Raw genomic sequence first — 10,544 nt, 5'->3', positions numbered from 1 at the left:
GGCCTGGATTTTTAGAGAGATTTCAGTACCTCAAGATGTAGACAGATGCCCAGTAGGTCTTCTAGCACCAGGCACTGGCTCTTCTGAGCCCCTCATCCTCTTACCTATGTGCTCAGACACTCCAACCTCTTTGACATCCAGGTCCATAGGGTCTAACTGTCTGAGCTTTCAAGGGTGGATGAAGCAAGCTGTGGGCATAGCAGATAAATTGGTGCATCACGCTTAGATAGAAATGCAATAGAAGGAGGAGCTTGATGTACACCTGGTATGTCTGATATACGAGGTGCTTTTATGCCCTCTGGATTCTGTAAAATAACATGCCATTATATGTGTACATGCACATATGCATGTCAAGCTTGCATTTCTGTCACCACTTGATCTCAACACACTGCCAGATGAATTGTATACCAGATCCCTGTGTTGCAGCATCTTCCCCTGACACACAGACACGCCGTGGGTGCGATACAGTCGGTGTGAAACAACTCCCTGTCTCCATCCTCAAGCTGGATGGGCCAGGACAACACCTCTCCTTCCCTTGGGTAGGGAAGGGAGGACAGCAAAGGAGTCCTGTATGGACTCACCGAGTTTCTTCTGCAGCAAGTCTCATCCGTTCCATCATAGATGGTCATGTGCTACTCTTCTGGCTGGCCACGGAGCTGTAAAGAAATGGAGCAGAGCAGTTTGTACAAGCCCCGTTGCATCCTGCGCCCCTCAGGTGACACTCACCCCCATGTGATAGGCATGGGCAAAGCACAGTTAAATATAAACAGCAGGGGAGGTTTCCACCTCGCTTATAATTTACCAATTTTCAGGTCCCTGGCAATGGAAGCAAACAGCAGATCCCAGCTCAGCCGGAGATAAAGTCAAAAGGAACAACAATTGAAAACAAACCATTTGGGGGCAGTTAAACTGTTTGGCTTTGACATGATCCAAATGCCTTGATTTAACCTTGAACTTTTCACTTCTATTTAACTGAAACAAAAGGAAACCCAAATAAAAGGAAAGGCAGAAGCAACCATCAAAAGAAATTTCATTTCAGGCTGGATGCAATATTTAGTTTGATCCCAAAATATCAGGTCATTTTCAGGGTTTCATTTTTGCTGCTTAATTAATAAAAAAAAAAATGATGTGATGGGCTAGCTGTTGTGATTTGGCCCAGGGGTTTTGAAAGGGTAAAAGGTGATTGGAGGGCTTGGGATTCCCTTTCCTCACCAATCAGGACTCAGAGACTCACCCTCTGTGTCCCCTGATTGGCCCCTTGGGTCATCCGGAAGGGGATAAAAGGGGCAGCATGGCTGATTTGGAGGAGACCTGCAAGGGATGACTAGGAAAGAGTTTCAAAGAGCTGGGCCAGTGGGGTAGGAGCAGATGCCTCAGAGGACCCTGAAGGAGCAGGACCCATGGGCACGCAGCACGGCCGGCAGGAGAGGGTCCCTGCTGGGCTCCAGGATCCCCAGCAAGAGGCTGCAGTCGGCAGGAGAGGTTCCCCACCTGGCTCCAGCAGAAAGCTGTGCAGTGACCTGAGAGGCTCCCAGCTCCACTTCCAGTTTCTCCAGTAAGAGGTAGGGTGGCTCGACATGAGGTAGAAGCTTCCAGACGGTCAGCAGCCCCAGCAGCCCAGCCTAGGCCCAGCAGTGGTGGCTGTGTGGTAAAGTTTCTGCCTACCATGTGGGGATCTTAGTTCAACTTTGGGCTGGGTTCAGAGGGATGAGTGAAGCAACAAGGTAGAAACCCTTGTTGGAGTGGAGGGGGGTCTTTGTGCTTTCCCCCTCCAGGTACCTATGCCCGATATCTCTTGTTATTTGGTGGTTTGTATCTTATGCATTTTATATTTTGTCAGTCAGTATCGTTTATTGTGTTGTTTGTGATTTTATAGTTTGTTAAACCTGCCTTTGGCTAACTAGACGAATATGTCTACGAATGTGAATGCCTAACCTTTATTGAATCCCATCCCCTTGGGGTATTGTAGCGTCCCCTATGCCCCCTGGTCTATATATGTTAGGTTCCCACCGCTGTTCCTCTCATTAAAAGGTGTATGGTTAAGTCCCCATTGGTGATCTAGGGAAGGAGGGTCCCTACACCTCCCACAGCGCTCATGCACCTGCTCTAATCCCTTTGATTGGAGAGGGGATATGTCTTGGAGTACCGCCTGGGTTACATTAACTGGATATAAATTTGGTCTGAACCTGGTGTCGGGGTGAAGAGCCAAAAAGTCTTGTTCCTGCTTTCCTCAAACTCTTCATTTGTCTTTGCACCCAGAATTATTCACCGAACTTGCCCTGCCTTTGTGAATGGTTGCTACAACGCTGCACTTTTCCATGGATCAGACAGTTCTCTGAACTTGCAGGGTTGTTGGTTGTAGCTGTGTTGGCCTAAGGACATAGGCTTGCAAGGTTCTTTGGGTAGAAATGATATCTTTTATGGCACATTGCAACCTGCCTATTACCTAACACCCCAGCTTCTTTTCTACCTTGGAGATCTCCGAACAGCAGCAGTCTCCCAATGCATGAGGAAGGGTGTTTGCGCCCGAAAGCTTGCAAAGAACTTTTCCCCAATTATTTAGTTGGTCTAATAAAAGATATCACATCTGTCCAAAGGACCTTGCCTGCCCAGTTCTCTGAAGATATTTACCCAGCTCTACCTACCAGGTATGTCCTCATGGTTCCTTAATCTCATGGTTAAAACATTCATGCTCAGTGCATCTCCAGTATCTCAGAGAGCGGGTGCCTTGATGCTGGACATCAGAACAGGGACCAAGTGGACCAAATCCTGCCACTGCTATGCTTGCCCACTATAACAGGGCTGTGTAGGTGTAGAAATGCCCCATCCCTGGCTCTGGCTCTGGTTATATTTGCCACATTCATTCCATGGGCAAAACTCAACATAGGCTTGAGTCTAGACTGTTTGAACAGGGCAGAGACTGGCCAGGAGGATTAAAGAAGCACACTTTGGCATCTCAGTTATTTCACATTGGTCTAGAAAAGGGAAAATGAGCAGGAGAGTCCATGTGGCAGGAATGAGTGAAGAGAAATCAGATCCCAGAGGGGCCAGGTCATTGGGGTGACCAATGCTTTCTCCTAGTGAGAGAGTTTTCCTAATATCCAGCTACTACCCAAACCTGAGCCCTTAATAGCAGAAACCCCAGAGAGAGTCTCCACCTTCTCTTCAGGGGATAGCTCCACAATACAACATAAATAAGGTCATCTGTTGCAAACGGCTTGATCTCTCTCATTACCTTTCTCCCTGCTGGGAGGATGGTAAAAGGAAGGAGATGCATTTTTTTCTTTCTGTTTCTTTGCTGCTATGTGTGCCTAGCTGCATTAGCACAGAAAGACAGGGTAGAGTTGCACCTTATAGACTAACCAAAGCAGATACATAGCACAAGCTTTCATGCACTGAAGTGTAAGTTGTCAGACGCTCATGAAGTGAGCTTCAGCTCACAAAAGCTTGTGGTTTAGATATATGTGAATGTATATATGTGCATGTAGATAGATACCTATACTCTCTCTCTCACAAAGCAAAGAGGTGCAGTTCTACCCTGCCTTCTGCTTGACTTCAGACTAACACAGCTAAATACGTCTCTTAGCACAGGAAACCAGTGGCCTCTTAGCACGCCACTTTGACCCTGCTGACTGCAGGCAGGCAAGGAAAGTGGTGTGTGTGCTTGGGTTGTGAGGTGCTTTGACCGTGAAAGCTTGCACTTGGCCCCTAGATGCAGTCCCCTGGATGGTCTGCTTGGTGGTGCCTGCCTAGCCAAGGTCCCCCCAGCTCCTTTAGACTTCCCAGCCACTAGGAACCATTTCATTCAAGCCTGGTGTTCAGTTGAAAATGGGTTTGTTTAGCCAAAATTAAAATCCTTTATAACCAGTATCTGCTTCCTACATGAAGGGTGGGGGTGGAGAACGAGGAGGAGGGGTGAAGAAAAGATTTGCCAGAAAAGAAGCCTTCAAGCCGGTCCCTAGTTCTTGCTTATGTGGCAACCCCATCCCCACTCCGCCAGCCTGAGGGGCTGCAAAGCCAGGGCCAGGGCAACTTCTCCTGCACAAGTGGCTTGACTTGTGAGGAGAAGCTGAAGGACCTGGGCTGATTTAGTCTGCAGAAGAGATGACTATGGGGGGATTAAATAACAGCCTTCAGCTCCCTGCAGGGGGGTTGCAAAGAGGATGGAGCTGGGCTGTTCTCAGTGGTGACAGATGACAGAAGAAGGAGCAATGAGCTCCAGCTGCAGCAAGGGAATTTTAGGTTAGATGTTAGGAAAATCTTTCTCATTAGGAGAGTGGTGTAGCACTGGAACGAGTTACTGAGCGAGGTGGAGGTTTTTAAGGCCCAGCTTGACAAAGCCCTGGCTGGGATGATGTAGTTGGGACTGATCCTGCTTGGAGCAGGGATTGGACTAGATGTGACCTCCTGAGGTCCCTTCCAGCCCTCATTTTCTCTGATTCTAAATGTGACTAAGAGCCAGGTCCCAGGAGAACTGCACCTTTCAGCACCTTTGCTTCCAGGCTCAGAAACTGCCAAGCTGAGCACTGAAAATGTAACAGAGATGTCTGACCCCAGTGGGGATCCAGTTTCCATGAGAGGGTGCATGTGGGTGGCAGGACAAGATTTATGGCTTCTCCAAACTAGCTGATTTCATCTCCAATCCAGGAAATGCCCCAGCCTTAGGAAAGCCTGGGCCAGGGGCTCCCTGCACTGTATGCTCTGTCCACACACTCCGGCAGTTCATGTGTTACATTTCTAAAGGAAATAAACCCTCACTTTGGTCTGCTAAGGGATACTTTACCTGCGGCTGAGGAGCTGCACACTGTTTTGACATGCATGGTGGCCGTGCCCCAGCTGGCTGCATTGCTGGCGTTGCAGTGGTAAAGGTGTCCTTGCTGCCCTCAGTGATCTCCAGTGGCAGCTGGGATTGACGTCCCTGGAGCTGTTGGTCCTCTTTGGCTGGGCTGGAAAATGCACCTTGGGACCAGCTGCAGGTGACTCTGTCGGCAACAGCACCTGGCAGGACAGGGTCACGTTGCACTGTCCAAACTCCGGGTGAGCAGAGAGTGCTTTGAGGTTGGGCTGTCAGACTCGGTCTGCAAGGAGAAGTGCTGGTGAGAGGGGCTGAGGGTGGCAGGTGCCTCCAAGGGAGGGAGACTGGGGCAAAGCAGGGCCCAGCTGCTCACCAAACACAGACACATGGAAGCAGGTGGCAACATGACCCGCCTGACTCTTTGTGGGTACTCCTGTTTGCATCCAAACACCAGCTCTTCAGCGAGGCGAAACAATATTTCTCCAGCAAAGTCCTTGGAGAGCAGCGGAGGACCTAGCCCTTCTTATTCCTGCCTTGGGAGGGACAGGGGGATTTCAAGGGACACATTGCACAGGCTCTCAGGCTTTGCCTTAGCCATGTGTACAAAGGCCCCTGTCCATACTCACTATAGACATCCAGCTGGATCATCACAGTGATCTCCAAGCCTTCTTGGTCTTCCACAGTTATCTTGTATTTGCTGCTGTCTGGCTTCTGAAGCTTCGTGACATGCAGAGTGCCGTCCTCAAACAAATCCGTCTTCTTTTCAAAATACTTATTACAGAAATTATTTTGCTGTCCTTCTTTGTCAGGATCTGTTGGGTGTGGTTGTAAAACCGTTTGATTTGCTGGTATCCCTCCAGGTTGACCTTCCCGGGTCCTAAATCCACAGTGCCATTAATAATCCCATTCATGAGCTGTGTCTCCTCTTGAGTTGTGGATACGCCCAAAGATCAGAGCTGCAGCAGGGAGCTCTTGGTAACTATGCTAATGATGGGCAAAGATGCTGTTGTCACCCTTCTCTTTCCCTCTGGGATTTTGCAGAGTTTTTTAGGGGGTTTTCTGTTTGTTTGGGGGTTTTTTTGCGGGGGAGGTTAGTTTTGTTGTTGTGTTTTTTTGTTTTTTTTCTTTTTAATAAGGTGCTTGAAATATGGGAACTGTTTTCTACCCATCAGAGGGGAGAGGGGCTGGAATAGGAGCAGGGAGACCTTTCATTCACAGCCCTGATTTTAATCTACTGCAGTGAATGAAGGACACAAATTGAGGAAATACGTGCCAGTGTCCAGGACCCCAAAGAGATACTCTGAGGTGTTTCAGAGTTAATCGGGTATCTCAGGTCTGGGAAGTCTCTTCATAGCCCTTATCTTTCATCTCTGTGCTGAAGAAAAAATGCTTTTTTTTGTTTTTATAAAAAGAAAAGTAGAAGTCTGCTCTTTTCCTGCAGGGAGAGTGTGAGAAATGCTTCCTCTCAAGGGCAGAGCAGGCAGCTTCCTGGGGCACCAAATCTTAGCAAAAGGTTTTAGCAGAATGTCTCATTTTGATGGGCCAAGGGAGGATAGAGGGGAAAATCTGCCTGTGTTTGGTCTCCTCCTTGGTTTTTAGCCCCTCTAGTGCTTTCTGCAGTAGGAGGTGGAGGGGGCATCAGCATGAGTCCACTCTTCCCCTCGCAATGAGCTGCAAGGGGGTTAAAGGAGGAGTCGTCTTCTCCGTCCACCACCGCAAGATCAGAGCTACAAGTCTATTCTAGACACATTTTCATTTCTCTTAAACACTGCCCGGCCCAGTGCCCCTCCACACTGCTGGCCCCATGGGGGAAGAAGCACCCCAGAAGAGCCTCTTTCCAAGAGGACATGGGAAAGGGTGGCCTTACCCTTGCTGCACAACAACTTGGAAAGCAGAAGAAAAATAAGCACCACCGCAGAAGGATAATCTTCCTCCCCTGCTTGGTCCTGCCCCATCTTCCGGTATCTAAAAGTAGTGTAGAAGACGTTCACCACTCCCTGAAGTTACCTGCCCTTTGAGCTGCTGCAAAGGTTTGGGCAAAAAGTAATAATCCAAAGGCAAGAAAAGAGTCTTTGGTGCGGACGTGCACAGACGTGGGTTTTGCAGACTGTTAGAGGCAGATGGTGGGGGGGCACTTCCCCTCTGGGTCCAGCATGCATCAGGTGTCACAAGCTGTGCTGCAGTGCTTCAAGAAGTTGTTAAAGAAGAAAGAATGCTCCTTTTCAATTATGAAACTGGGCCAAAAGGAGTCTCATGAGGTTCAACAAGGACAAGTGCAAAGTCCTGCACTTAGGTCAGAACAACCCCATGCACCAGGACAGGCTGGGGGCTGACTGGCTGGGCAGCTCCGCAGAAAAGGACCCGGGCGTCACAGTGGACAAGGAACTGAATAGGAGCCAACAGTGTGACTTTATTGCCAAGAAGGCTAATGGCATCCCACTGTACTGGTAGGACTATTGCCAGCAGATTGAGGGCAGTGATTCTTCCCCTCTATTCAGCACTGGGGAGGCTGCATCTGGAGTCCTCTATCCAGTTTTGGGCCCCCACTACAGAAAGGATGTGGACAAATTTGAGAGAACCCAGTGGAGGGCAACAAAAATGGTTCAGGGGCTGGGGGACAGGACTTGTGAGGAGAAGCTGAGGGAACCGGGCTTATTTAATCTGGGAAAAGAAGACTCGGCAGGGATTAAATAGCAGCCTCAACTCCCTGCAGAGGGTTGCAAACAGGATGGATCTGGACTGTTCTCAGCAGTGGCAGATGACAGAGCAAGGAGCAATGGGCTCAAGTTGCAGCAAGGGAAGTTTAGGTTAGGAGTTGGGAAGAATTTTCTCACAAGGAAGGCAGTGAAGCACTGGAACAGGTTACCCAGAGAGGTGGTGGAGTCTCCATCCTTGGAGGTTTTAAAGGCCCAGCTTGACAAAGCCTTGGCTGGGATGATGTACTTGGGGCTGGTCCTGCTTTGAGCAGGGGGTCAGACTAGATGTGACTTCCTGTGGTCCCTTCCCACCCTCATTTTCTATGATTTGATTCTCTAAAACAGGTGGAGTGACCTTTGGCATCTCTGTCTTTCATGACAGATTTAATGGATCTCAGTCCCTCTGCCCTGCACAAGAGGCCAATTTGTTACCAAACCAGCTGGTGGGTACAGTCATTGAAAACTGGCTTGTTTCCTCAGCTGGCTCATCCAGTGGTCCAAACTGAGGAAACTCCACAGGTGCTAACACCGATCTCCTTGTATCTCTCTCCCTCCTCTGCGTGTCAGAGAGGTGTGGGGAAGGGCTCTGATATTTTCATTCCTCAGTATTAAATTGCCAACAAGTTCCTCCTGTGATTTTCACACCCCACCCCCGCGGACATCTCCTTCCTGTTCTTTGGTGCTGTTTTGAGTCTGCCTTTGCATTTGCAAAATGAGTCTAGCCAGGGATTTTCCCACCTGCCCAGAAAGTCCATTCCTCTTGTGGCAGAAAGCCACCTTTGTTTCTCCCCCAAAAACTCTGCTGTGTGACAGTTGTGATTAGGATGGGCCCAGCAGAGGATACATACCTTTACCCTATCTCTTTGGGTAACCTGAGCTTGATACATTCCTGAGGGAGGGGGGAAATCTGCTTCCTCTGCCTACGACTGGCATCACATACCTGGGTGAGGGGCTTCCTTCCCAGTGGGCTAGAGTCTGCCCGGCAACTAGTGATGTATTTCAAATTGGTTGGCTGACAGCCAACAGGTGCTGACCTCCATTGGACCAGGTAAATGAGGTCACAAGGGCTATATAAGTTAAGGACTGCCCAGGAAAGCAGGGCAGCAGCCATGAGGGATACTCAGAAACAAAGAAACTGGCTCTCTCTCTCAAAACTCATGCTCAAGGAACTGCCTGCCTCCAGAGGGATTCTCCAACAGCCTCTGGATGATACTTGTGAGTCAGCTAACTGAGATCCAACTAGATATATAGCTTGCAGTAATCAGATGTGAGATCAAAGGCTACCCCAGCCACAGAAGTTTGATCTATGAGATTTCTGATATTGCTCTACCCTGTACCCTATTCTAACCCTACCCTCTGTAACCAATAAAGTTCTCCTTTGTACCTAGTGTGGGAGACTTATTGGGAGTGGGTCTAGATTATGCCTTGGGGTCCCCTTGGTTCAGCTGACTAAGGGAGACCACTACTTGTGCTTCTGACTGAAAGTTCTTGTATCGGGTAAAGTACCCATAGGACTATTAGGCTTGTGTTTCCCCAAGGACACAGGTCCCAGATAGTCCCTTCTCGGGGTGGTGGCAGCACATGTTACCCCCAGACTCTGTGGTGGGGCTCAAAAAGGGGTCTGCCAGGGTTTGGTTGCCCCTGGAGAGACACGTGGAGTCCGAAAGGTGGACGGGCGTGGTGAGGTGGGAGGCTCAATGCAGGAGCTCCCCCTACTGACCCGCCACACCCCTTCCTGCTCTGAATGCACTGGGTCCATGCATGGCAATGGCAGTGCTGGATAGGTGAGCAGCCTAAAGCAGGTATGGACGAGGGAGTAGAAAGCACCCTGTTCAAGTTTCAAAACCAAACCATGGGGGGTGGTACACAAACTAGATGGCAGGGAGCGAATCCAGGCTGATTTGGCCAGGCTGGGGAAATGGGCCAACAGAATAGGATGCAATTTAACAAGGACAAGTGTCATGTGTTGCACCTGGGGAGGATGAATCATCAACACTTCTGTAGCCTGAGAGGGACCACTCTACATAGCACAACTATGGAAAGGGGTCTCAGAGTCATAGTCAACTCCAAAAGGAACATGAGTTCCCCATGTGACGAGGTAATAAGTAAAGCTAACCGCACCCTTTCTTGCAGAAGTAGGTGCATCTCAAACAGGTCCAGGGAAGTGATACTTCCCCTATGTGGCATTGGTTAGGCTGGGACTGGTACTGTTCAATATCTTCATTAGTGACTTGGACGAGGGAGTAGAAACATGTAAACAAACTAAATGGCAGGGAGCAAATCCAGAGGCCTACAGAAAAAAACGTATGTGGACCGATTGGGAGACCTGAACCTCTTCAGCCTCCATAAGAGGAGGCTGAGAGGTGATCTCATGGCCACCTACAAACTCATTTGGGGGGGGGGGGGGGGCAGCAAGAAATAGGGGATACCGTGTTTACCAGGGTGCCTGTTGGGGTAACTAGAAATAATGGCCACAAGCTAGAAGATCAAATTCAGATTGGACATCAGGAAAAAATTCTTTACAGCGAGGGTTGCCAAAATATGGAATAAGCTTCTAAGGGAGGTGGTGCTGTCCCCTTCCTTGGAGGTGTTTAAAAGGAGATTGGACAGACACCTGGCTGGGGTCATCTGACTCCGGCACTCATTCCGGCTCAGGGCGGGGTCAGACTTGATGATCTAATAGGTCCCTTCCGACCCCAACATCTATGAAACTGTGGACTCCCCCCTCCTCCTGCAGCCACTCTCCTCCAGCCCAGTCCCAGTGTGGAGCTTTTCTACCTGCCTTGTCTCTTCCCACAGCATCGTCACATGTTGCCCCACTGCCTCCAACTAGGCTTAAGCATGTTTAACACCTGCCACAGGCTCGGGGTGCTTCCCGGCTGAGACTGTTCTCCTTTCTACGGGGCCTCAGGGTCCATTCTGGTGAGACGCACAGGGTGGAGTCAGTTCCCTCTTCTTCTGTCTCAGCTGCACCACATAAGCATGTCAGATGGCACCATGAGCTCCACACGTCAGCACCAGTGATAAGCAACTGCTAATATTTCCCCCCACAC

This window comes from Alligator sinensis, unplaced genomic scaffold, assembly GCF_000455745.1.
Source record: "Alligator sinensis unplaced genomic scaffold, ASM45574v1 scaffold771_1, whole genome shotgun sequence".
Lineage (NCBI taxonomy): Eukaryota > Metazoa > Chordata > Crocodylia > Alligatoridae > Alligator > Alligator sinensis.
Note: the sequence above shows the minus strand (reverse complement) of the source record.